The sequence below is a fragment of the Bombus impatiens genome, unplaced genomic scaffold (genome assembly GCF_000188095.3).
Source record: "Bombus impatiens unplaced genomic scaffold, BIMP_2.2 scf_0102, whole genome shotgun sequence".
Classification (NCBI taxonomy): domain Eukaryota; kingdom Metazoa; phylum Arthropoda; class Insecta; order Hymenoptera; family Apidae; genus Bombus; species Bombus impatiens.
In genome coordinates, this window is record NT_176521.1 from 3,160,647 (window position 1) to 3,188,304 (window position 27,658).

The window sequence follows — 27,658 nt, forward strand, 5'->3', positions numbered from 1 at the left end:
AAGAAAATTACAAATATATCCTTCTACAATAAAATTTTATCCGTACAAATATAGAATTGATAAATAATTGATAAATAAATAATAAATTGATATCATAACTATAATAAATTTGTTCTTTTTAATTAAATGTGTAATAAATCGTGTTTACACAGATTGGATGAATCGTTGTATACTTGAAAATAACAAGCGATAAGCGTTTCAAGTCATCGTCAGAAACTCTTTCAGTTAGCGTTTTGTAAGTTCTCGCATCCACGAGACAATAAGGAAAAAAGGGAAGTTCCGATCTCTTTTTCGTTCGTCGCCGACCGTAGATACTCCAGACGAAACTGTCGTTGAATCCTGAGGGAATATCGTGACTCGCATTCTACGATCTCACATACTTTTTCCCACGCGACACGAAATGAAGTTTGCGGAACAGTCGCCGACTGAGGCTCTTGGGCTTCGTAACTTGCTTGTAAGTCTCGCCGATTTTCCATTGTAAAGAAAAACGGCCGCCTAATGAGACTCGAGAATTCAAGACGACCGTCGAATTTACTTAAAACGAGGCTTTTTAAACTACTATCTACGCTTACACAATTAACTTTTTACATTCACCAAACCCTTTAGAAATAGCACAAAAATTATCGCGTAATTAGTAAAAAAATATTTGTAAAAATATAAAAACGTTTTACTCTTCAATGAAATTAAAATCTTGTAAATCATTAAAATATACAGTAGCGGATAAAAGGAAATCTAAAATTGATTCGTTATGAATTTTAGTAACTTTTATAATAAACATTTTTCGCCATATTGCTAACAGTCGCTTGTCGTATATGCATATGCAGTATATATATTATATTCGTTCATTACCTTTATTAGATATAAATGCATTCTGTAAAATTATGATGTCTTCTTCTATTTCTTATTTTATGAACATTCTGTTGCCTTTCACTATATGTGTACAAGTTTGTGTAATCGTTGCCACTGTTTGTTGTGATATTAAAACATAAAAGTAAGAGAGTGCCGAGGTAGATATGTAAACAAACACACATATAAATGTCGTCGAGTTCGACTATAGGAAGTCAAAAGTCAGTTGTGCGGCCGAGGTGCGCATCGGGAATATGCGCATTTCACGTGATATCGATTTCACCTTCGACAAAGCGTACAATGTCGATATCGATCGCACAGTCTACAGAACGACGCAGCGCGGGACGGGGTGACTCATTTCTGTTTCGGTTGAGTGCGCGACACTCGAATTTCGCGACAAAGGGAATTAATCTCATCGTTTTTCTGTGTAAGTGCGAATTCTCGTTGTACGAATATATAACGCAGCTTATTGGCTTCATCCACCGTACAAGATTTCGCCCGAGAGCAAAAAGTGAGTAGACGAGACAATCCATGTTCACAGTTACGTGCATCGACTCTGTGTGCTATGGTGAATGTGATTTTGTGCCAGAGAGCCTGTCCAGCGAGGATCTTTAAACAGCCGGGAGGATAACAGGGAATAAAGGCAAGGTAGGATACTTACATTTTACATTATCTTCTATGGAGGCTCATCGGGGTCTCTCTCATTCACTTTCCCGCTTTTCACGTCTAGCATATGTAGCTCCATAGTGTGTTATTGGCAAGGTTAGGTTTCGCGATAGAAGCGTCCGCCACTTTTAAAAGTTGAAAAATTTAGTCCAGAAACATATTTCGGTAAGGCAAGGTCCGAAATAACTTTCTGGCGCCCAACCAACTGGAGTAATTTAAAATATATATTGTAAATTACTCCAGTAGGCGCCATTTTGTAGACCAACGTTCTATGCTCGAGTGTCATAGTCACGTATTACCGAATCATTTTTGTTTGGAAATATTTTCACTCGATGATCAGGTTTATATAAATCAAAGTTAGCTACATTTCGTAATTAATAATTCAGTATATATACAAATAGATTATTAAACATCATTTAACTATTCTTATATGGTGCAAGAAAATATATATATCCCTATATTGTGTTTTACAATTTTATATAATTCAACGAGACATTAAATTACACAAAATTTAGAATTAATTTATCATTACAATCTTTTTGTGGTAATAACAATGTGAAAGTTTATCGAGTTCACACGGTGTTTATAGTGGTTAATGTTTTAACATTTTTAATTTTTCATTTTAAATGCATCTTGAAATGCTTATGTATTATCTAAACAATTTTCAAGCTCTATTTTCTCTGACATAAAGCATCGTATTGAAAAATATGATTTTATATTTTCGATTTATTTTTGTGAGCAGAATTACATACCTATATCATTTTTGATTATACCATTTGTTGTAATATAGAGAAGTATGATAGAGTGTTAATACGCGACGTAATCAGGATATAATCAACGTTAATCTATGATCATTACGAAAATCAATATAAATTATATCGTTATCAAAATAAATGCTGAGAAATTTCTCCGTACCGTTTGCAAAATAATTTGCTGCTTAAAAGCGGTTTCGTACGCGGCTCTAGTGCTAAAAATTTGAACAAGCGTGGCATTCGTTTTCCACACACTAATTTTCTGGCGTGATGAATGATTAATGTTATCGTTTCTGCGAGGCAAACCGTTCGTTTTCAGCGTCAATTGCGTTTCAATTGAGAGTAATTGATAAGTAGCAATAGCGAAACGTTCAGACGTGTAATAAATTGTAATCAAGCCCTTTTGCAAGGCATTTATATGGACCATGACGCGGCAACAATAAATTTAGCTAAAGGTTGTGATGAAAAAAGATCGTTAGAAATCGGTGGCGCAGTTACGTGAGTAAAATTCTTCTGGGAATCGTACCTCGTTTCTGGTCCCTGAATTATCAAACCAATTGACATACGAAGGTACTTCCTCGGTTGGATCCCTCCATTTTATGGTACTTCTGTTTCCACTTCATATGCGTATAGATTTAGCGATAACGGCATATATTCTTTGACCCCTTAGAATTAGGGAGTTTCTAATCTAAATTCAACATTTTAATCCCTTTGCCCTTCTATTTGAACATTTATTATATTGGACATTTATATGCAATAAATAAAAGTAATTATAATCTTGATTTACAAACTGATACATTATTATATGTACTTATGTATGTTAAATAAAATTTATAAATATTTTCTTAGAGTACAGATGTATGTTGTAGCTGAATTTTATGCGTAATTAGAAAATTGAATAGACATTTCTTTACAGTTTAGAACATTTATGTTATGATTGTAGGATGCTCATACTGTTCGTGATACATATTCTTTTTAATATGTTCTCTGTTGGAGAGGATTGATGCAAAGTCTGAAAGTTGTTTTTTTAAATTAACGTTGGTTATATACATATTCATTTATTTACCAGCTTGAAATTAAATATAGTTAATACATTTCATAGCAATTGTATTAATGTTTACATGTTAAAAGATCTAGTGGTAAAGAATAGTTCTTAGTTCTTTTTATTTGCACAATTATTTATCGAAGTAAAATTATTTCATACTATTATTAGACCTGTTTTGTATTACATATATATTCTTATTGCATACAATTGTTCAAAAATGATTATTAGTTAAATTGATACTTGTGTAATGTTTGTTTCGCATATAATCAATTTTTGCGAAGCAAAGCCGAATTAATTACACTAATGAGATAATATAAATAATATTGAACCCATTCTCGTATGATGATATAATAATTATCTCATTATATATTCTAACATAATAATAATATACATTGTAATATTCAATAGGATAAATTTTGCAGACATTTATTATGGAAAAAATGATTTTAAACCAATCCACGTAACTTGTACATTTTGTATATTATTTAAAGCGTATTTCTTATACTTATACAAATTATATAGTATATTCAAGGTAAATTGTATAATATACTTAATACACTTAATTACTCAAAATGCATATGTTACGCCTTATTCTATTCTTAACGAACGTAACTAACACTTATAAAAAACTAAAAACATTAAAACATCCTCTAAATTACATATTACCTGAATAATAATTTCTGATTCCATCTCATTATTCTTTCATAAGAAATTAGATTTCGTGGAACATCTTGTGTGTTTAACACGTCGTGTCAATTTTTGCATGCGAACATTCGACATGCATGCTTTCAGACTAATTGAGGGCACGTAGCAAGAAGTAAAGAGGGCACACAGTTCGTGTTATGAGGATACATTCAAAATTAACACGAGCGACTGGCGGCGACGTCCTTGCTCGTTCGTGGTTTTACATCGTTTAGAGGCGTAAATAACCCTTGGGGGAATGACATTTGACGCTGCTCGCCTCTTTCGGCGGAGTCACTTTAGCAAAAGCTGTTGCTAGACGGTCGAATTTCAAATGTACACCGCCTTCTGTACGTTCTTCACAGGGACTCATGTTTCTCAGCAATCCAATGGAAAAATGCCCGACGAAATTCCATTTTCACTCTGATATCGTTCGCTGACGGCTTCACGGAGTAAGATACATTTATTTTCTTCACCTTCAAACTCGTTAATCTATAGCATCTGCAATTGACAAATAACTTTGCAGATTATAATTACTTGTTAAATAAGTAACAGTAATAAACGATATTGATACGATGTTGGGTTTCTCGTATCTTGGTTCTGGTTGCAATTTGTGCAGTAAAGATCTGTGTTTTAATTCAAACTGGATTAAACAGATCAGACTACTCTTAAAAGGTTAAATTACGAATAGATTTGATCAAAATTGAGAATTCGATGAAGACAGATTAATCAACTTTTCTTTCTATAAATTCTTAGTTCCGTTCTTCATACGCGCTGCTATAGAATTTTTATTCCATTCTTTAGAAACGAACGACTTATTGTCACAAGTCTTGGATATTTTGAAAACATAAAAAGGAATGTTTATAAAATCATTATTTCTTTCAATTTTTTTAATTAATGGAGTGGATCAGTGTAGTTCTGTTTCTTCAGTGATTCTGATTGCTTCAGTCACGATGCATATTTTATATTTCCAGATTTCTATTCCATAAGTAAATATATAAAACTATGTAATAGGGTCTCAAAAGATTCTAGTCTTCCCTCCCTTTGGTATCTTCGGAAGGTCTTTCCCTAGAGAAGGAAATAACGTCCTTGTCTTTCAAAACAGATTGACGTTGCGGTTAAGTGTATCTATCTGAGAATTTATTTCTCCAGAAAATCCATAATCTTGGCAAATGTCAATCGTTGCTTCTGAATACTACCAGCCTCTTCGCATCAATAGACAGGTATAAAAAAGTAATATATGTATATATAGATTTATGTATACATAGAATATACTTCTAATGAAATTCATTTTGATTTAATTTTATATCAATGTCTTTTGTATTAAGTTGTCTGGAAAATTCGTGCCGCTTTGGAAACGTAGAATTTTCATTCATAGTTTTCACTTTGTATCTTCTGTTACGATGAAGATGTCAGTCTCTATTTCGTTTTACAACTTGTTCCCATTTTTCAACTAACTTTGTTACGTCAGTTATATCAATTATAATATTTCCTAAGCTTTTTGTTAACAGAAATATGTTAACATCTTTGCAGATGACTGCTGTGTTTCAAAATGTTTTTCTTGATAATGAGTGTCGCAGTGCTCCGAATAAATGGTAGTTTGACGAAGGTGGAGAAATATGGTGCTTGCTATACAACTGGAGTGACTTACTTTGTTTCAAGTGTTATGGTGTTTCGTAATTTTTCTAATCGTGCATAATATATTTCGGAATTTACAGCGTCATGAGATTATAGAAATTCTTCATAATAATTATGTTCAAGGTCTTTTTTGTACCTTTCCATATCAATATTAATAATTTCTTTACGTATAATGCTCCTTAAAACGTGTTTATAGTATTACTATGGCGTACGATTTTATCTACTAAAGATCCCTGTCAATAACGCAATAATTGTTGTTCTATGCTGTTCTATGCCATCCGATATTATTTTATCCTTTTCTATACTCAGTTCATAATTACATTAATTCTCTCAAGCCTTATCTTTATAAAAAGTATGTGTATCACATTAATCATATTAATGTAGAATTCGATGTAATGTTAAAACGGAAGAAATAATTTTGTCTCCCATTTGTATGAGCTACGTGGCAGGAAACTTCGTTAAACTCGCATCTCACGGTAAAAGTGCATGGGAAAAGATCTTGGAAGCAAAACCAAGCACAAATCGATTACTCTCGTAAAACTGTATGCAACGAGAGATAGAGGGTGCGTTCGATGTAGCCTGCGGGGCTTTAGAATTTTCAGAGCGGTGATGTTCCCCAGGTAAATACTTAATCTCCTTTCTTCTCTGGTTGTTCCGTTTTTACGAAGCTTCATGTGTAATTTAAAGTCACATCTTATGAACGTATAAACTTTATTGCGTAAGTTTTACCAAGTGGAATAACAGGGGTCCTATAAGGGATGGATCGCGAGGATTTGCCTTCTTCTTGTAACTTCCTTCTTGCAAAGGTCACGAAATAAACTTAAAATCTTTTTTGTTCATCTGATCTGATAACCAGCGAATCGAATTTTGTTGAAGGATAGGAAGGTCAGATGGTCATTTTTGTCCGAAGACATTGCTTTATTTCATTCGTTTGTTTCGATAGGAATCCTATTTAAATGGCATGGAATCATTAAGAATTTGTCTTAAATTAATATCGGTTGAATATTAGATTTAATCAACTATTAAGTTTTATTTTCTAACGCAACTAAAATTTTGATTTTTTTATAGGAATTTGTTAGTTACGTAATAAATAGAAGGTAGATTTTTGTAAGACACTTTCAAAGGTTAATAGAAATGAAAAAAATGAACAGATATGAAATTTCTAGTATCTTTCTCGTAAGAGGTAGATTTCTGAAAAAAATAGAAAAGCTTAGTTAGATAAAGTTTCGCTATTTTTCATACGTAATTTTTGAACTTTAATGATCTTAAACCCTATTCGGTAGAGAAAATTCTAGAATTCTAAAAATTTTGTTTATTTTTATATTTTTCGAGGAATATAATACTACACTCACGACAAAGCACTAATGACTAATAACCTGAATATTCTATATGTATCATATAGCGGATAACCGCAATATCTTAATATCAAATTATTATCCGTCATCAAAACATATTACACGTTCGACGAAACATCACACTGAAATATAATTTATCTATTATAATTTCTATCCTACACTGAAAAGTTAACAGTAGAATGTAATCGAAAATTTTCTGTTCACCACCATCAACGGCACACAGTTTGATAATTGCCGACACTAGGAATGTCACTAAACACGTAACGGTATTCAATTCTGCTGTCGATTTCCTGTCAGACCGTGGAATTCGTTCGTTTTAAAAGGCAATGGGAAGCTGACGCCACCCTCTTGGTCAGGCGTGATTTTTGTTCGGACAAGGTCATGTTCGACTGACGCGTTAGACGGGGCTACTTTTACAACGACAGCATAATATGACGCGATAGGAAACGGCGAACGACGTTGCATTTACGTGTCCAGCATGAAACAATGCTATTTTCAAACGTGTGTCGCGAGCTCGTGTTAAGCTTGTCACAAATAATAATAATGGCACTGCGAACGAACAGATAATACCCACTGTTTCATTAGCGAATCCGCGGAATATACACGCGTCCCGAACCTGCGTATATCTCTAGCTATAGAGTGCTTCCTTCCCTCGATACACCTCATCCGAATGGAGTAATTCGAGTTCACCGCCACTCATGTCCGACTTATATGTATGCATTCAGTTATTTCTTAGTTTATCGACCAACAAGTATAGCGGTCCATTTGTTTAAACTCCGTTTACCCCGGCCGAAACTTTGCGAAAGCCATTGATTTACCGAACTTGCCGACAGAGACTTTTGTTTGTCGAGAATTTGGTCGAGCTGCTATTCAGTTCTACGAATTATGATTGATTTTCTTAGTCGTGGTTAATAGGAGGTATAATTGTTTTCTAGAGTAAATAAGGAGGCGATTCGGGCGACATTTATGCTTCAATCATGGGGCAATTACGGAGTTTGGAATTCTAAATGTTTCCAGACGTCGTATGGAATTTCCTTAGTTATTTAGTTGGAGTACTGGAAAGTAGTAACGTTTTTTGGTTGATTTAATGTCTATTAGGGATAGATTGGTTTAAATTGAAATTAATCGTCTCGAATTTTAAAATTGTTTTATTAGGATGCTTTAATTTTCGATTGATACGGTTGATCTGAACATTTATTTATTTTAAACTTTCACTTCTCGTTATGGAAAAATTACATATCTATTTTAATATGACTGAAAATTTGTATGAGATGTGATGGGTTGTAACAAATGATAACATATGTAAGTCAAAATGTGTAGTTGGAAAATTTTAAGTTGGATAAAAGAAAAATATATTCTAGATATTAGTTTTATGCATATTAAATTAAAGAGATAATTGGCGGAACCCCTATTACTTGAAGCGCCCCCTTACATTTTCCTTGACAAGTTTGAACGAATGGGATTTTTGCAATCGATTTGCTAATTTGGAAGAAAAATTTGTCATAATTTAAAAAGTTATAATTTTGTTTCAGTCACTCGGGAAAAAATTTGATAGATACTTCGATAAGTAAGTATTAAATGAAAGTGATGCAAGAGATAATCATTAAAAACGATAAAGTCGTTGATCTTAATTGAAATATTTGTTTTCGTGAAAAATTTGCATTTATCTAAAGAATTATAAGTAATCAGACTTTAGTTCTGCAATTTAAAATAAATGAGACAGATAACCGAATTATACGTTTGAAGATCAACAGGAATTTTCATTTCTAATCAAAATCTTCACTAAAATTATCATTCATTTTATTGACTATGTTTTACCTTACGGGGTTTTATAAAGTTGGAAATCCTTATTTAATTGAATTATCTTAGTTATCTTTGAAAGTTCTGAAAGCTTTCTGTCTTACAAAGTCTCGACAATTTCAAATTTTTTCAAGTAATTTAGCTGTCGTAATAAATCTTAAAAATCTTCAAAGTTTTACGTTTCATGGAGATATTGGAAACTTTGACTGACCTGAATATTTCAATAACACGTAAAACTCTTGCAAAATGGGTAACATCAAAATTATTTTAACGATACATGTATGCATTGCTAGTTTAACGTTTGATAAAACAGTGAAATTACTATAATTCATTCATAAGAAATATAAAGTTACTTTTAAATCAAATTTAATACGTGATCGAGATTTCACATCTTCGTTATACACTCAAAGTTCTTGAAAGATAACGATTATAGGTCAGAGAGATACTAGAGTGTTTTAAAAGGTTTTACATGTATCTCACGGATCAACATTCGATGAGTTAAACATCTTACAACCAACACAAAATATCACTTTAACAAATTTCATATTTATAAAGTTAAACGGTTTAAAATATGCAACGATTGAAAAACTAAAGCTATAAGGAAAAGATGAAAGAAAAAAGAAATGCAAAACGACGATAAGGTCAGACACTACGCCAAACAATATTTTCTGCATGTGTTATACTAACGCCTAACAATAGCTGGGGCAGAATACAGTGGTCGTTACGTTAAAACGTATTCGCACGATTTCTTTGCGGAAAGGACAGAATTTGGGGCGCAGTTAAACCCGACGCGCAAGGGAGAATTAAATAAAACCTGCTCACTATAAACCTGGTTAAAGAATAAAAAAAAATATGGGCATGTCACGTTGAATGTTTAACAGATATTCCAATGGAAAAGTAATATTTCCCTTGGCAATCTTCTACGTGATACTGGACAATGCGAGCTCTTAACCGCGCAACCTTTTAATTATGAACGCACGCACAGATGTAAAAGTGTTTTATTTCCAAACGGTACTACACGTAATTCTTTCCTCTTACGTGGATACGAATCTCTCTCTGACCATATATCATTGTTCTACAAATGTGGATGTGCCACAAAGTACAGTAGCCCGAGCTGTTTTCCCTTTTTCCTGTCTTCTTGGTTAGTGGCTTAATGTGTGAGAACGTCGAGGGTGCGAAGACATGTAACCTGTTTCCCGAACTTTCACTGTTGACATCATTTTTATCCTTGTAAAATGGAGAGACTTTGATATCGAAGTTACCTATTGGATACTGTTCTGTTGAAAATTGTTATACGATACTATTGTACTGTATTGTGTAGAAGACAGGAAAGAGTTCGTTTTAATAGATTTTTATACCACTTGTTAAAGTTAATTTGAGTGAATAATGGGATAGCAAGGTAATGATTAATATTTCAATCTCAGTATTAACTTCTAAAATTTATATATTTATGCTTGTATTTTATACATGAGATGGTGTCGATTCGCCTTCGGTTCGTTATTTTACCTACACAAAAAAGGTGGCATACGTGATCATAGGCGCGAACGGTCGCGAGAATCGAGCGTGGTGGGGGAAGTCTCTAAGAGAAGACAAAGGAGAAAATCGAAGGGCAATTAGTATCATACGAGGAGTCAAACCGAATGCATCGAGAGGTTCAGAGAAATAAAATGAAGGTCGCTTAGTCAAACAAATACGTCGAGAAATACTATAAAGTCGAGTCGAATTATAATAATAAACTAGTTGTATCGTTGTTAAATCATTTGTAATGCGTTAATTATAATTTTAAATATTATTAAAAATAGAAGCTTATATTAACCCTTAACCTTAAATTAAGCTTATATTAAATGTTAATTCAGTGTTACAATCATTTGAACTATCTCTGTTATCCTAATCGAAACAGGGGAACGATTGATTCGCGGCGTCGACGAATCTTTCCTTTTTGTGCTTTGGCAATTATACAACTTCCTCTATTGAATTGTTGTTTATAACAAGAATGTTGTTTAATGTTAATTTATAGCTTCATGATTCACGAGATAATAGATCTTCTCTTTTGAGGTAAAGTAAGGTTGTTGAGATAAGTTGAGGTAGTGATTTTTGTACGCCTTGTTTTTAAGACTATTATTTAGCTGAAATTATCTTCTATCAGATTATTGATATTCGTTTTGTAGAAATAATTTTCATTCGATAATAAACGTGAATTTCTATCTTTTATTCCAATTTGATTTATGTTTTGTCTCTGAAGGTAAATTACTGCTATGGAAGAATATTAATTCCATTATTTTATTATTATATTATACTAATATCAGTTCATATAATTCTAGATTCAATATATTTTTTCAGCTTCCAGTTAGTCGAAATGTTAATACTTAATATATCAAAAGCAGTCATATAATTTTTCTGCGGTAATATGTCATCTAACCATGACAACTGAAAGAATAGAATAAAATATCTTTACTCCTGTGGCAGTTTAAAAGTTTGATTACAGAGTATCTAATATAAGATTCCTCTCCAACAGATGTCTACCATGACTTCATTGAAAATTATCTTCCTAGAAATTTTTCTTTTTAAAATGTCTCCAAGGGAAGATACTCCCGAAAGTTTATGTCTGCTTTATTTTTACCGAATTTATAGTAAGTGCAGTACATTTTTAAAATTAATATTTCCTTTTTCAAAATGGGAATTTTATATTCACTATAGTGTATTCCTTGTGGAATATCTTTATATATTACATGGATATATCGCACAGCAACGTTAATTAGACATGTGATATGGTCTTAATATATAATAACGCTGATTTAATTATACCAAGTATAACTTATGATTTCTAAACTATTTCATACAAATTTCATTTAATATTTTAAATCACAATACATAATGAATTGTTACAAATTTATTATTAGCTTAACTATAACATTGTAACTATTTTACTCGTTACGATATATAATACTGAATATTCTCCTTTACTAATTATATGTATAGAGGCTTGTATCTATTGTTTATAGCGATGGACGAGTCAGAAGAAAGTCTCGTGTTTCAACCACTTGGTAGAATGTCCTGTTTGTAGTTGCGACAGAACGATCTAATGTAGAACATAATAATCGATTTTCTTTGTAAAATTCTACCCATAAAACGATTCTTCGTAGATTTTAAGAAAGTAGCAATTTTATTTTAATAATTAAAAGAAAAAAATATTCCACTTTTGATATTTATAAAACTGCAAATATTGTTTAAGTTTTAATCATACATGTTGATTTATTATTTATTATTCGATCGAAATACATTATTCTTTTCTGAATTCTTACGTGAAAACGTGGAAATCAAGGATTTATTTCAATATCTTTACACAGAATCTCTGAGTAGTTTAAAGTAAATATTCGCTTTCCTTTGAGCGTTACCCTTACCAGTTGTCTAATTTGTCCAGTGGGATAGCTTGTCGATGCCATAAATTCTCGATAGCGTGCTTGTCTGTTATATAATTACTCCAGAAATCCAATTTAGTTAAGCTCAAATAACTTTCCGAGCATAAACAGTGTGTTTGAAAGCGATTTGGTAAGACGAGTACTAATAACTACCTACCGTAAGAGATACCAAGCTATCCTACAATAGTTATCTTTACATAGGAAGATATACTTTGATTTTTAACCAATGAAATATAAATTTTTTAATGGAAAATTGCCGCAAAAGTTCTATATTTAAGAAAAGAGAACCATTTTTGAGAAACAAATAAACTTTTTCAATATTTCTCGAAAAATGAATCTTTAACGGAAAAAGTTATAGTAAAGACATAATGATAAAAATAAGAAGGTAATTTTATATTGTAGTTCATTAAGAGATTGTTTAACCTACACATATAAAAAACATAATTTGAAAGTTTCATTGAAATGTATTGGTAACCTTTCTGAAACATTTTCTGCGTAAATTTTAATTAATGGTTTTTCAAAATAATAGACATGTTAAGGTAGGAATAAAGGAGAAGCATATAGCGAAAAAATTAGTTTATGTGTTTATTTAAAATATAACGTTTGAAGCATGAACGTGTAGATTAAACATGCAAAGTACAAAACTATAAAATGATGGCAAGATATCTAAATATATTCTTTGAAGTCAAATGAAATGTAAGTAGAAACAAATTATGTTTGCAACATCATTTTATAAGAAAAGTAGTTGATGAGATATTTTAACAGGTGTGGCCGAGAGATAAAGTGGCCGAATGCACAAATCGCATTTTCTTTGTGCATTAAATAAAGAGGAAGACTGATGAAGTGTAGCCGTATGGAATATTGCTCAAATTCAATTCAAGTTTTATTTATAAATTTTCCAATAAATTCCGAAATATAATACAGTCACCGTGAACCTATCAACGGATGCCTATATTTACTGAGTACACAAAGGTCAGTTTATCATAAAAAAAACCTATTCGAATATGATGGGTCCTATCCGACAACGCTAGGTATTCTTTTGGCAAACATTTCTCTTCGCGTTATTATACTATTCATGTTAAAATTTAGTCTGTCAATGCCGCTGGTTTAATGAAAATCGATTTACGTGAATTGTAAAACATAAAGTGAAAATATAAGCGCTTAACGTTAATTTGTAACTATTTTAACATGAAAATGTTTAAAACAGTAGAAATCATGACAATGCTGTAGTTGTATAAGAACAGTAAAAGTAATAATAACAGTATAGTAATGATCCAGTAATAATAAAATAGAATATAAAATATATAGGTATTTTGTAAAAGAAGGAAAGTAATTTCTCTTTTGCCGGAACTGAACCGAAAGAACGAATTCCTGCATAATTTAGGTAAGCTATTACACAAAGGATGCGCATAATTTTTATGTTGCATTTATAAAATGCGCTCCAGCCACGCGACTCGATGGGTTAATTTTATTTCGTTCATTTCTTATTACACCAGGAATTTTACGAAAGAATAACCGATTTTTCCATAAATGCTTCTCGAGGTTTTTAACTTTTCTCTGAAACCATTACAGATCTCTCCATTTTATCTACGGTTATCACAAGTTTTATAGTATTTAATTATATTTTGACTACAAAATTCAAAATTAAATTTATTAGAATATTCTAGATTAAAATAAAGCAAAAAATTTTGTCCTAACTTTAATATTTGATATTTCTGTTCTTATAAAACAAATTGATATGAAATAAAACCTTTGGCACTAATATTGGTATGTGCGGGGAGGCATAAATCATTTCGGCACTCTAAATATTATTTTTCGTCTGCGTGAAATTTTACGCAAATATAGATACAATCTGAGGCGTGCAAGTGAATTTGCTGTGACAATTTCGATAATATTGATTTTAGCAAAAATTCGTTCAAATAAATATTCCATCGTTGAGTAACGATCTCCAAAACGATAGTCCATTAAATTTTTTTTTGTGCTTTTCGAGATTTCGATGTATTAAATTTGTAAAATAAATATTACGTTCTGTTAAAGTTGAAATCCATTACGGGATTGGTTAAAATAATTAAGTAATCCGGACATTCGTGTATTTGAGAATTTCGCATAGTTACCTTATTTCAGATTCTTTTGTGGATTAATTTGTTCTACAATCTTGATGTTATTTTTGGACAATATCAAGCCAATATTTATCAACAAATATCGATAAAATTGGTATAAAGATAGGTAAAAGAAAACACACATGTATGAGTAATATGAAGGTATCATAATAAAAAAAAAAATTTCAGATAATTTTGTTTGCCGTCTATTCTTTTTCACGGTGCAATCCATTCAATATGTTTATTCCTCGCAAAGTTTCTTATCTTTATACCTTTGGATAGGTATCAGTCATTTAAGATTCATAAACATGAGAACAGGACGATACAGGCGTTCAGATAATTTTAGTCTACGTACATTTTCGTTTATCTCTCTTTATGATAACTTTATCAACATCATTTGTTAATAGATGTTGTTTATATCGTTCAAGGATAACATCAAGATTATAGGAAAAGATAATAAATTCATGAAAGAAGCTAAAGTCGTAAGATGTTTATGCAAAATCTGCAAATACCTAAGTGTCCAAATACTTATGGACGAGGGTGTACTTCTTATAAAACACTAGCCGGATAATTATTAAAATTGTTAAAATTATATATATGATAGCTAAAGCATACCTACCTAGCCGTGAAATTTTATCCTAAAATCTATCGTTCTAAAAATTATGATAAATCAATGCATTCATAGAAATTACATTGATTGGAACGAGATCCTTGTAACAAATCAGGATTACTACTTGCAGGATCTACAAGAAAGCGATGTTCATCACTGTCAACTAGTGAATCCTGTTAATTTCGAACAATTAACTCTCGCTCATTTCCAACTAGTCATCCTTCTTACTAGGTTTTTACAAGTGAGCATCTTGTAATTAGTGTTCATTTCTTCATGTGCGAATCTGTGTAAGCCAACGACAATAATTAGTTTTATAGCAGGGTGTAATAGCTCCTGTAACAACGAATTCAGTGGGTTGATATAATCGTCTCCATTGTACATTGCGCGTAGGTAAAGTACTTTTAGTCAATTAGCAATATTTCCTCCAATTAGTAGATTGAACATAAACTTTAAATAAGACATTGCAAGATGACATTCAATGGAGTTGTTCATCCTTCAAGTTCTATTTATCTTATTGTATTTTCTTTCATATATTTATAAAAAAGAAGAGAAAAAGTATTACCCATTTATATGTAGTAAGACAACGGCAATAAAATGTTGTAATAAGAATTATATAAGATTTGGATATTTATCATCATTATAATATGTGATAACATGTCATAGTAAAGATATAAAGTAAATAGTAAGCCTTAATGGTAGCAGGTAGTTCAGTTGTAGTAATCAGCAAATTACACCTAGGATCATCTCATCATCGTCATTACGGGACAGTCGCATACACTCTCGCAATTAAGCTACTCTCTTAGTACACCCCGTGGGCTACAAGCGCATGAAACTGCAGATCATACATTACAAAGACACGTGTTCGCGGGATATGTGAAATCTGTATGAGGAAATTAAAAATCAATCTTCTTAATACACGCAACAAACTCGTGTTATTTATCTATCCATTTATCTGACATCGATCTAAATTTGATATCAAGAGAGAAATTAAGTTAGAAAAATAAAGAACGGGTGAGGATTAAGGAAACTATTCAACTTCTGTGTCGTGTTATCGTGCTACATACAATTATATGTATAATTGCAAGTATTTAATATACACGATTATTAATAACTGTCCATAGCGCAATTGTAATTGTGTACGATGTCATCACTTTATTATTGATCCTACGATACGGTAGTTGTCATTTGATTTAACATTTCGCTAGTCAAAATCTTTCTCCAATCCAATATATCCACTGTGTCCTTTCCAAAACCACAAGAAATTGATTATTTTTATCTCTGTTAATTGGTCATTAAAATATTCGTACGATCTATAAAACAATGCCAGTACACGACATGTGCTCGTGTAAACCACTCTAAATCGAAACAATCGGTATTATCCCACGTGTTTTCAATAATCGTAACCCGGAAATAAATCATACACGAACCCCGCTGACCGCGGTTGATTGATTTTCTTTTCCTTTCGCGACGAGTTTCGACCGTGACATATTTCCCGTTAATCAGACCGAGGTCGAAACTTTTTCCATTTGTTTCTCTTTCGGTCGTGGCCACCTTGGTCCCGTCGTTACTTCAACTTTCTCGGCTGCGCCTCCTTTTTTCCCCGGCATGCTCGTTGAAATATTTAACCGACCGCAAACTTTTTCGAAGTGTACGGGGTCAAAACGAAACGTAGAGTCGGCACGACGATTTGTTAGAGGCTGGCTGTGAGACCGTGGAGAAATTTTATGAATACGCGATGCAAATTCCTCGCTCGTGACGATAGCGTTTCCGTCGTTTCGAATCGTGCGCGAATTACCTCTCGCTCGGAACTGAAAATTGCAGTTACGCTTAAAAACTTCCGTTCGAAGATCGATACAAATCGAGCATAAATGCTCAACTTCTCTGCTCGATTTATCTCTTAACGCGTTACGCGGCTGACAGCGCGCCTGTCGATTCCGGATTCCGCCATGTTCTTCGCTTTTCCCTACAATAACGTGGAACTTGAGGCACGTTCAACCGAAGCTACGTCTCCAACGAATAGAATGCTTCTCTGTTCTTGAATAGTTCCGTTTTAATTAAGTAAAGCGGATTATTCGAAAATGTTTTAAGGTGTTTATTATTTCATTATGGAGTTTTTCACGTGATTTAATTTTCAAATTAGTTTTCTAGATTCCATAATTTACCGACTCATGATCTATTTCATATTTGCAGACACTGAAGTTAACTACAAATGATTGTATTCGGTTTCAAAATATTGTGATTAATATAAAATTTACTATATGAGACTCGAATTTTGTTTTCAGTCGTAGTATTTTTAAATGTAAATTGCGTGTAATATTTGAATATTTTATATTCGATTATTGTACAATAACAAACAACAGTTTATCATTTAAAGAAATTTTGCACGTATTCCTTTGTTCTACGCCGTATTGAAAACGTAAGGAATTTCGTTGCTTTGAAGAGGAAAAAGTTAATAGCGTATGAGGAAATTGGGGCGAGGGAAAATTCCGTTTGTAAGTGAACAAGAATGATCGCGGAAAACACGCGTAAAAAATACTTAAAAACAATTTCGTAATTTTTAACTAATTTGTAGTGTTTTTTAAGCAAGGTGTTTGGTTTACCAACTTTAATCCCTATTTTTTTTTGTCTGTCGTCACTCGCAGCCTTCCTTTCTCTCCTGTGGTTTTTGTACAAGGGAATAATGAATGAAGGTTGGTATATGTCATAAGTGTATATAAGTACGTGGCAAAAATGAAAACGCGATGGAAGAAAATATAAGATTACCTACTTTAAGCTTAAAAATGAAACAGTGCTGTGCAAATATTTGCATGTTTCTTAATAAGCTGCATAATGAATTGTCGTTCGTGTGTAAAATCGTTGTCATAAACCTTCAGTAATAATTTCTTACCATTTTGTGTAATGGTAATTTGAAATTATTATTGTAATACTACATCGTAAGCCGTTTTGAAAGGAAAATTATTCTGAAAAAAATTTCATTACGCAGCTAGTATAGTTCATAATTTATAAATGATTTTCATTCATTTTTATGTACATAATATATTATAATTTTATGAATCGAGCAAGAATTTCTAATTTTTTGCTATAATCCTATACATCTAAATTAAATTTGAGTTTGTATGCAGTATTAAAATATTGATGTAAAAATAGACTAGAGACAAACATAATTTTTTTGTTTTCGAGAGCACAATTCTACTCTAACGACTACATCGACAAAAACATCGACAATTTTAAAGTAGAAGGTTCTTATCCATTTTTATTAAATTAACATCGTTTGAATTTCTCGGAAATTATTGTTTGATATTTACTTGTAATAGCCAGTACTATGAACATATTACGTGACTGTACAAGTTTCTTTTCAAGAGAGACATTTTGCCGAGTCGTCGGTTTAATGTAGTTCGCAATTCTATTAAAAGTCGTAGCCTTCTTCTCTGCGTCCGTCTGAAAACTTTAACAAAAGCTGGCGTTAATGTCAGAAAGAAGGATTTTCATCGAAGCAGTACGTAAACATTCTTTGTTATTAGGTCAGTCTATACTACTTTCGATGAAACTTTGAAATTTCATAAAATGCGTCAGTCTTTTTTCTCACGCCAACGATACATTTTTATATTTATTATTAGTTAGCAATTTTTTATAGCTTCCTTCGTAATTTTCTTCGGAGTAAAATGTCCATTAACTGTCCTGATAACATTCAAATGACATCTGAAGTATAATATTTTCAATCTATTTGTGTGTTTTAATAATAATTTTCCTTAAGTAAAATGTGATTAAGTAAAATGAAATTGTCACGAAATCACATTGTAAATAATTAAATTATAATTGATTGAATTACTGTTTAACATAATTAATTAAATCCTTTTTCTTGGTCACAAATCTTTATAATTTATTTTCATGAATTTAAATATTCGTGCATTCCAAGATAAATGTCCCAAAAATATCCTGAAATGTTCTGCACTTCAGTCTATAGAGTTGATCAGCATTTCCTCTGAGTGGCTCGAACGTAGTAACTTTCCTATGATTTTTCAACAAAGGTCTATGCATACACCAGACATGTATCTTTCATATTATTTATTTAGTGCATTAAAGTATTTCACCAAAATTAATCGAACTCTTCTCCCGTGTAATGACCAGTCTCCAAAATATTCTGCAATTTTTTGACAAACGAAATAAGAAGAGGAATTCGCGAGAAAGGCTTGACATTTAATTCGACTCTGCTACCCCCGAATCGGTGGTTCTATTCGCGAAGTAAAGAGCGTCCTCGAGAATCGCGACCATGCCCGTCGTTGAAGTCCTCTCCGGGCTATGACAGAAAGTTTCTACGGCAACTATGAACGGGAAAGCACGCTAAAATATTACTCGTATCGCAAAAAAGCCACTTCTCTCGGGAACTTGATGCCCATCCCGACGATTTGCCTACCACGAAACTTATTCCGTTACCCGGTTGCATGGTGCGCGCTCCCGCCTCTCTCTTCTTTTTTTTTTTTTTTTTTTTTCCCTTCCTCTTTCTCCACCTCTATCTCCCTTTCTGCTAACGTTCTCCGTCGTTCGCGTTTGTGATTGGAGTGGTGACTGTTTCGAATATCCTTCCGGTAGCCGGCTGTTATTTCAAACAACTCTTTCTGTACGCTAGGTTCTCGCCGTGTAAACGCGATACGCGTATCTGACTGAAAGGGAACTGCCTCGCAGGAAGCACCCACGTATAAAACAAAAGAGAGGGTCGCCGGTTCTGTTTCCGTGATATGTTTCTCGCTCACAGCTCACAACCACACAATCTTGAAGCAAAAGTATTTCGTCATAAGCTAAACTTTCACGGATGACGTTTAATAGATCGTTTAACCGGTTGGTGTTATGTTATGCGAAGGTGGAGCGCGCAGACTGCTGGGTTCTACAATAGATTGCTTAAGTCTTTACGGTTTTGCAATTTTAAGGTGGTAGTGTTACATATTTACTATGGTATAGAGATTTGAGAAGGATTTCTCGATATATTAACGTTTCTTGTTTTTTCTTCTTTTGGTATATTAGTAAATTTTCTACTCGGCATCTTTGCGCCATAATTTTCTTCTTACTGTCGTTCTTACCTCTTGTCTAGAATGATAGAATTTGTTATTTAGTATCTTGTAGTAAGTTTTCTTAAACTATTGGAACTCTTTTTTAATATTTTTTATGGTTCTTTATATATCTATAATTAGTATCGTTACTATGCCGCGAATGTCCATAGAATTTTATATTTTTATAAATGTAACTGAAGAAATGGAAGTTGAATAAGAATTTCATGCTCACTTTCTACATAGCGTAGAGAATATGCTGTTTTGAGTATTTTATGTGTTTTTGCATGTTACGCGCATTCTGTAGATTTTTGCACTCTTGAGCTTCCCATAAATACATAAATATCTGCAGTCTAGCAGTTACGTTATTTCCTCATTACTAGAATTCTTTCTCGCATAAACGCCCTATGAAAGATGGGCTGGAATCGTTCCGTGCTAGGATTACTTCTCAAATGTGAAAACTTTTCTAAGTCTTCATTTCGTCACGCTAAGATATACTCTAGGAAAATATTGTTGAAGGAAAGTTCCCGGAATGATTGATTATTCTCCCATCATTGATTCAAGGTGGACACTGTTCATGAAGAAAGAAATGAAAGTCGACTCGTGACGCTTACTGTGGTTAAAGGGGTTGATCAGTATCGAACTGAAAAACTGACAGAAGTTTCTCTGTTCTTAAAATATTTCGTCGTCCTATAAGTCAAAAGAAGAAAATATATTTTGTCATTGAGTAAATGCGCTTTGAGATCAATGAAACTAAATAATTCATAGAAATATTTAATTAAAATCTCACTACCTTTTCATACTTAAACCAATTACATTCGTCCTTTCATATCATTTGAACGAAATTCTCTGAACTTATTCACAGATGGACCTCTACCTTTGTTAACTTAACAATGAAGTTCACCATATTGTTCAAAATCATGCAAATCACATCTCATTGAATGTTCTACTTTTGTTAATTAAGAAAGCTAAATTCGTCATATACTTTTGAAAGTCATCCAAATTATATCCCACGCATTAATTTCTATCTTTACTGATTAAAACAATCGTGCTTGTCATATTTCCCAAAATTCTGCCAATTATATTCTATGCGTTCTAACTAGAAAGACAATTAATCATATCTCGACAAATTATTCAAATCCCGTTCCATGCATTAAGTTTTTACCCTAAATTGAAACAATTGAGTCTATCGTATTTTTCAAAATCATCCGAATCCTACGCATTGAACTTCCAGCCCTAAATTGTACAGGGAGATATTTAGCATCCCGTCCACGGGGACTTATTCAGCGCGACGCTAGTCCGAAGTACGGGAATGCATTGCAAATTTTATCACATTACCGGGACGATTCAATGTTGCTCGATCAGCGAGGCAAACACCTCCGAAGACGAACGCGTCCCATCAAGGATTTCGCGTTAATTTCCATTGTAATGAAGATAGAAACGAAATTCTGCGTCCGTCATCTGGACCTGACGAAATACAATTAAAAAGTGAAAAGGCGCGTAATGTCTTTTTAATGTTAAAGTTGGTGAGGGGAGGCGACTGACGAGAAGCTGGAGACGAGGTAGTGGTGTTTCCAAGGTCTATCACGTTCACAGGGCGGGGGAAAGAAAGTTTCTCGTCTTTTTGGAGGCTAAAAAACTGCCGCCGACAAAGTAAGCGTTTGTTGAAACGAGAGACTGCCTCATTATTCATAAGTTCTGCCAAAGGGTCTCAGTTTCTCCGCCCTCGCTTCGTCTCAGCTGTTAAAGAAGAAAAGGACACCGCCATCGTCGCCGCTCATTTTGTCGGTGATGCGATTTACTCGGGTTACAAATCGAAAGTGCTCTCCTGGTGATCCTTTCGGATAGTGACTGGGCTGTTTATGACACGAAAGAGTATCACGTAGAAAGATAAAATAAGGGGATCAAGATGGCTGCTATAATTATTCGGAGTACAAATAAAACGGTTAAATATTCGTTTGGCTATTCCTTTTGTAGACAGAATAATTGATTACAGGGCACGGAATATATACATTCTAGTTTAACCGCGGTGCTCGAATTCTTTTTATGTCTCCATCTCTTGGTTTAATTTCAACCGAGAAAAAAGACTTTTGATGTTTCGAGGAAATCTTTAGCGTGTAATTAAAACGAGATATCGCTATTCTTTCATATTCTCCTCGAAAGGAAATGTTATACCGACGGAAAACATACAGTAGAGAAACAAGCTTCCATCCGTGTGTTTTACATCAAAAATTATTTAAATTCCCAGAAATGAGCCATTATAAATCCATAAAAGTACGAAAAATTACGAATTGATTATTCCGTACCATTCCGCTCTCGTGTTCAACAAACTCACGTATCCACGAAAAATGTGAAATTCATTTCCATTAAACCATCCTGCCAAAAGGAAGATAGCAATCACCGTTCACAAATCTAAAAAAAAAAGTTGGGAACAATTTAACCAAAAGATTTATCCAAATCCGAAACGAATATAAATTCTGCGAATATCACGTTGATTTTCTTTTATCTGGGAAAGCACAGAGAGAGAGAGAGAGAGAGAGAGAGAGAGAGAAAGTGGGAAAATGAGAGAAGAAAGAAAAGATTCTATTCCATCTAGCTGGTGTCGGTTTTTTTTGCGTGAAAGGAGAGGGAAGGAGGATGCGTGAAAATGGAAAAAAATAAAGTATAATGCTGGCCATTCTCCAGCGGAAAGAGGATGGGCGGTCACCGTTTGTTAGAAACAAAAAGCTAATGCGGGGATACGCGGCATTGGATTCCGATCGACCATTACAGGACGATCGATTCTGGTTTTATCTTCTGTTGACTCGATGTTAAGCGAATCGCTCGTTCAAAGTCCCCTTCGAACGACAAATGGTTGTTGGTGACACGGAACGAGTATCGAGGAGGCGACCAGGTACACGATTTCACCTACGCGCTACACATACCATACCATGTACAGGTATTTCTAAATCGGGTCGATTGGCGGCCTCCACTGATGATGCGCGTTACGTTCGAGGGGTTGACCACTTGAAGTGATAATTTTTTCTGCTGCCAACGGAGCAACACCCCGGAGCATTACGCGGCCGACATGTTGGCTCCGCAACCTGTTTGTTATGTTAGACGAGGTAATTTGTTGTTTCCCAGAGTTGGACCGATGCGATGGTCTTTCGAGAGCCACCCACGGTGGCTATACGCTCTGGTATATTCGCGAAGCCTGCGATGCGACGGAAATTGAGGTTGAAATTGCAGTTTTTGAACGGATTCTAACTCTACAAATAATCAGAAATGCTTGTTAACTCGAATCACAAACCTGCGAAACCTTCCATTCGAAGACGAACGTAGTTTCGCTATTTCAATTTGTTGGGTTTGTCCGCGTGAAATAGTTTCAGTGGAATAGGTTGAGGTTTTTTTGTGGGAAATAGTAGGAGAAAATTCGTGGAGAAATATGGTTGAACGAAGCTTTTTATAACTTTGTACCTTTGAAGGATGGTGTTGTGTTTGGAGAATTTAATAATATTGTTAACAATATTATTTCAAAGGAATTAAAATTTAGTGATTTTACACTAGGATATTTGGAACTTCTAAACGTTTTAAGGAAGAAATTTCAAACTTATTTATCAGAAGGAGATAGCGCACATAATTGATAAAAAATTGATAAAAACGAAAAAGTAATATCTGTAATTGTCATTCTTCAAATTCCAATTTATTGAGTTAATTTATAGGGTATGGCTCCTGAGAAACTCATATTTAGGTGCATATTACAGATCGAGATTTATATTAATTTGCATGATAATAAACAAATCGAAATTAACATACAACTTTTTTCTCGATCAGAGGCAAATAATACATTGGTTCCGCGAATAGCATTTTCCCTTAAATAGCACACCTCGTGCACATACGAGCATGGAACAAGAACCCGAAGTTGTCGAATACACTGGCATCGGTATAATTTGCAAGCAAGATAAATAGGAACTTTATCGATTCCCGTGGAGGTTGGTGTACGCGCAAAAGCTCGCCTCTCGCAAATAATTGCATAAATTGAGACCCATAGAATAGCCGCGGAATAGCAGGTTAGCACTGTGAGGGATTCAGCAAGAGGCACGATAGAAACGGAGCAACCGCCATAATAAGGGGGAATGAAGCACGTACTACGTATATCCCATTATACGTCACATGACAGAATATTCATCGGTTGAGAACTTGCTAAATAGCGAATTTACTATCGCCTGCATTCACAACCGATCGGAAGTAAATCTCTGTGCCGAAGAGAGAGAAGTTCGAACGGTCGCGGTATTCCAGATTGAATTTCCTTTGATTACCAGATACAGCTGCCTAGTGATTTACCGTAAACCACATGATCTTTCGATATAATGGTGGTTCAAAAGAATAAAACGTTTGTTGACACTCGTCTCCCTATATGGCTGACACAAAGGATATATAGAATATTTATGCGAATATTCGAAGAATAAAAAGAAGCACTTTACTAGTCACGATAGTTGATTTGTTATCAAATATCGTTTGCGTAAAACATTTTAAGGTGTTAAATACTCAACAAAAGTTTTGGAGATTATTTTGAAAAAGAAATATACGCAGTGGTTTGATAAAATGATTATATAGGAAAGATTTTTTAGTGATTTTCGTTCCCTTATTCTATTGACTTTATATTTTCAATTTAGATTTTTTGATTGTAACTTTATAATACACTTGTTTCTTTTAGAGGAAAATTTAAAGTTTCAAGGCTGAGATTCTTTGAGACGTATTCTGCTTGTTTATTCACTACGGTTCACTAATAAATTAAAGAGTATCAGCACACACAGACGAATAATACATTTTAGATCCATTTATTTTATTACAGTACTGTATAAAATACTATACAATTTTTGTCATTTTAGTTTCAGCTATTTTTAATCCGTCTATCGAATTAAAGTATATTGACTTATCGCTTGAAAGGTCTTTTCGGATGGATTACGGTTGTATATTTTCTATTTGTTTGCATGTATCCTCACCTTTTTCGTCTCTATAAACTGAAACAGACTTTATAACTTTTTCAAATGGGAAGTATTTTTTATAACATTCTAATAGATTTTCCGTGATTTGTAGCATACACATACATATTCTTTATTAAATTTCATTACATTTCTGAAGAGGATTCGCGATTGTTCGTAATAATAGTATCGATTTCTTGTTTAATTATAACAGAGCGATGAACGTAGCTTCCTTGAAAAGTTTAATATATCTTATCAGTCCTGCGGGATCGGTACAGCGGTTTCACGAAAATTCGCGCGAATCCCACGGCAGCAACGCGGTAGTCAACGTGTTAATTTTGAAATTTTATGCGAGTTTGCATGGCGAATTGCTATGCTGTCGGGCAACGAGGTTCACTCGTATCAAACAGACCTTCGTTCTTTTAAACGGTGAGGTGCTGCGTTTTAAGTTGTAACGCGTGAATACCGGCTACCATTTTTCATATAACACGACGCGGAGTAGGGATGAAACACCTTCTAACATTGTTTATTAAAAATATCTCTCTTACGATTTAAAAATCAACAGTTCTAAAGAAACAAAATTATAACCTGCCTATTGAAGCTTGAAAATGATTAAACAACTGAAAATAAAAATTCGACATAAACTGTTGGATTAATAAATTCCTGTTCTTGTGTATTCCAAAGAGAACAATTGAATAACGAAATTTTTCTGAATGTAGCTCGTCGTCCATTCTTTAAGGGGATATTCCACTGTAAAACACTATCTATTATTTAACTGGATATTCTACTGCAGACACGCTTAGCATCTTTTCACGAAGATCTATTTCCAATCACTCGTAGTAGCTCAATAATTTTCGTAGAATGTTAGAAGATAATAATTGCAAATGAAATGTAGTGTCGTTATTTTCCCGCATAGCAGTGCACGGTGACACGCTACGCTTCCATATCTGGCAAAGACACATACACGTATAAGATTTCGCGTGCAATATCCGTGAGCAAATTACAAGGAGTTCAAACATTTCCACCCCATCAAAGAGTAAATAAAGCGCTTGCAGTATTTAAGGAGCAAACATATCTTTCCGAAAGAATCCTCGCGTCATATAGAACGACGCATAACGTTCAAGCTGTGTCTTTTCTCCAGTTTTTTTCTCTTGCCACTATATATACATACGATAGTTTATATACTATTTTTCACTTAATTTCAAGTCATTTTATCAAGTTAGTCGAACAAACAATTTCCTATTGATAGACGATAGAAAAAGTAAAAGAGCGACGTATTACGATAATTTATTTTAAATTTAGTTAAAGACACGCAATACTCGCATGTTGATGTTTTCCCACGAAACGAATGAAACAACACTTGAGACAGGGACTTCGTTATTGAAATATTATTAACGCAAACAACTTACCACAGATTAAATGATAATATACTGACAAGAATCACGCGATATTGCGTGCAAATTATCGCTTATTCAATTATTTTCTGTCCACTTAATTTTTCATACTCCGCCCAGCCTATCTTCGCCACTCTCATGTAATATGATCCTCGTCCGTAGCTTTTTAATTAACCTTTCAATGCTAATATTGAAATTACATTGATTATCACACATTAATTTAATAATTCTTGATGGAATGCGTCTTCATGGCAATGTAATCATTCCGTTGTCTGTTGTTTGATTTCACTCGAATGTAACAATATCTCGTTAAAGTAATGATGTTAGAATTTCAGTACTCGTTCCGTATATTTTCATTATGAATTAAATTACCTATGAGGAAGAAAAATTCATCCTTCTTCGATTGTGAAATATGTTCGTGAAATTTACACGGAAATATAAATATTCGAAATTGCAGTGCGTTTAATTAAAAAACTACATAAACACGAAGATACGTGAATATACTAAAAAAGTAAATCTCCCGAATAATTAACGTATTTAATCACGATGTGCAAGGATATGATATTAAATAGCAGGATATAATATTGTATGAGCGATTTGATAATTTTCTCCAATGATATTTTATGTAATATACATATGTGAGCGTGGATTTTCATTCATAAATATTGGGACACACGTTGATTTCACGCGGGATTAACAAGCAATCTTAAATTAATTGAAATCAATTTAATCAAGGAAACTTGTTTATACTTCTCAAAATTCTGCTTCTTAACAGGTTATTTCTAATTACACAGAAAAATCCTATTGTTTAAATCAGGAAATTAACAAAAATATACTTATCATGTTTTCCTCTTGCGATCTTTACTTATGAACGGGATTGTAATATATAGTTAATTTTAATTATTATTAGTGATACGAACGTCAAGTCGATTATGAAACAAATATCAGTGACACGTTCGCAAGATACGTGCAAATGATGAAGGGACAGGTGTAATCGTTGTATTAATTGTGTAACGCGTTGTAACACTGGCAGTTGCACTGACGAAGTTTTGCCTCGATGTAACGGAGAGACGCGATAACGAACCACGTGTAATCGAGCGATCCTACTGAACGATGAGCTGAATACAATGAAATACCGTAGTAATTACTTGCTCGTTCCCTTCTGGCGATAGCTCGTCGCGTTTCTAATTTGGATTTCCTTTGCCCTTTGTCTGAACAAAGAAACACGTCTTTGCGCGTTTGTATGTGTGAACAATTAATTCACTGAAAGTACTCTCTTATTTCAATGGATGGAAATATCTGTTTCACTGCTCCTCAGATCCGTACGCTGAAGATTTAAAGCTGCCC

At 33.5% G+C, this 27,658-nt stretch overlaps 1 long non-coding RNA gene across 1 annotated transcript in view; it reads left to right on the forward strand.

The window, feature by feature from the left end:
* The first annotated feature begins 1,084 nt into the window (after positions 1 to 1,084).
* LOC112212058 overlaps positions 1,085 to 27,658 on the forward strand; it is a 224,124-nt gene continuing 197,550 nt past the window's right edge. Inside the window, exon 1 of the long non-coding RNA XR_004460904.1 lies at positions 1,085 to 1,494. This is a non-coding gene — a long non-coding RNA (uncharacterized LOC112212058). The remainder of the gene's footprint in view (positions 1,495 to 27,658) is intronic.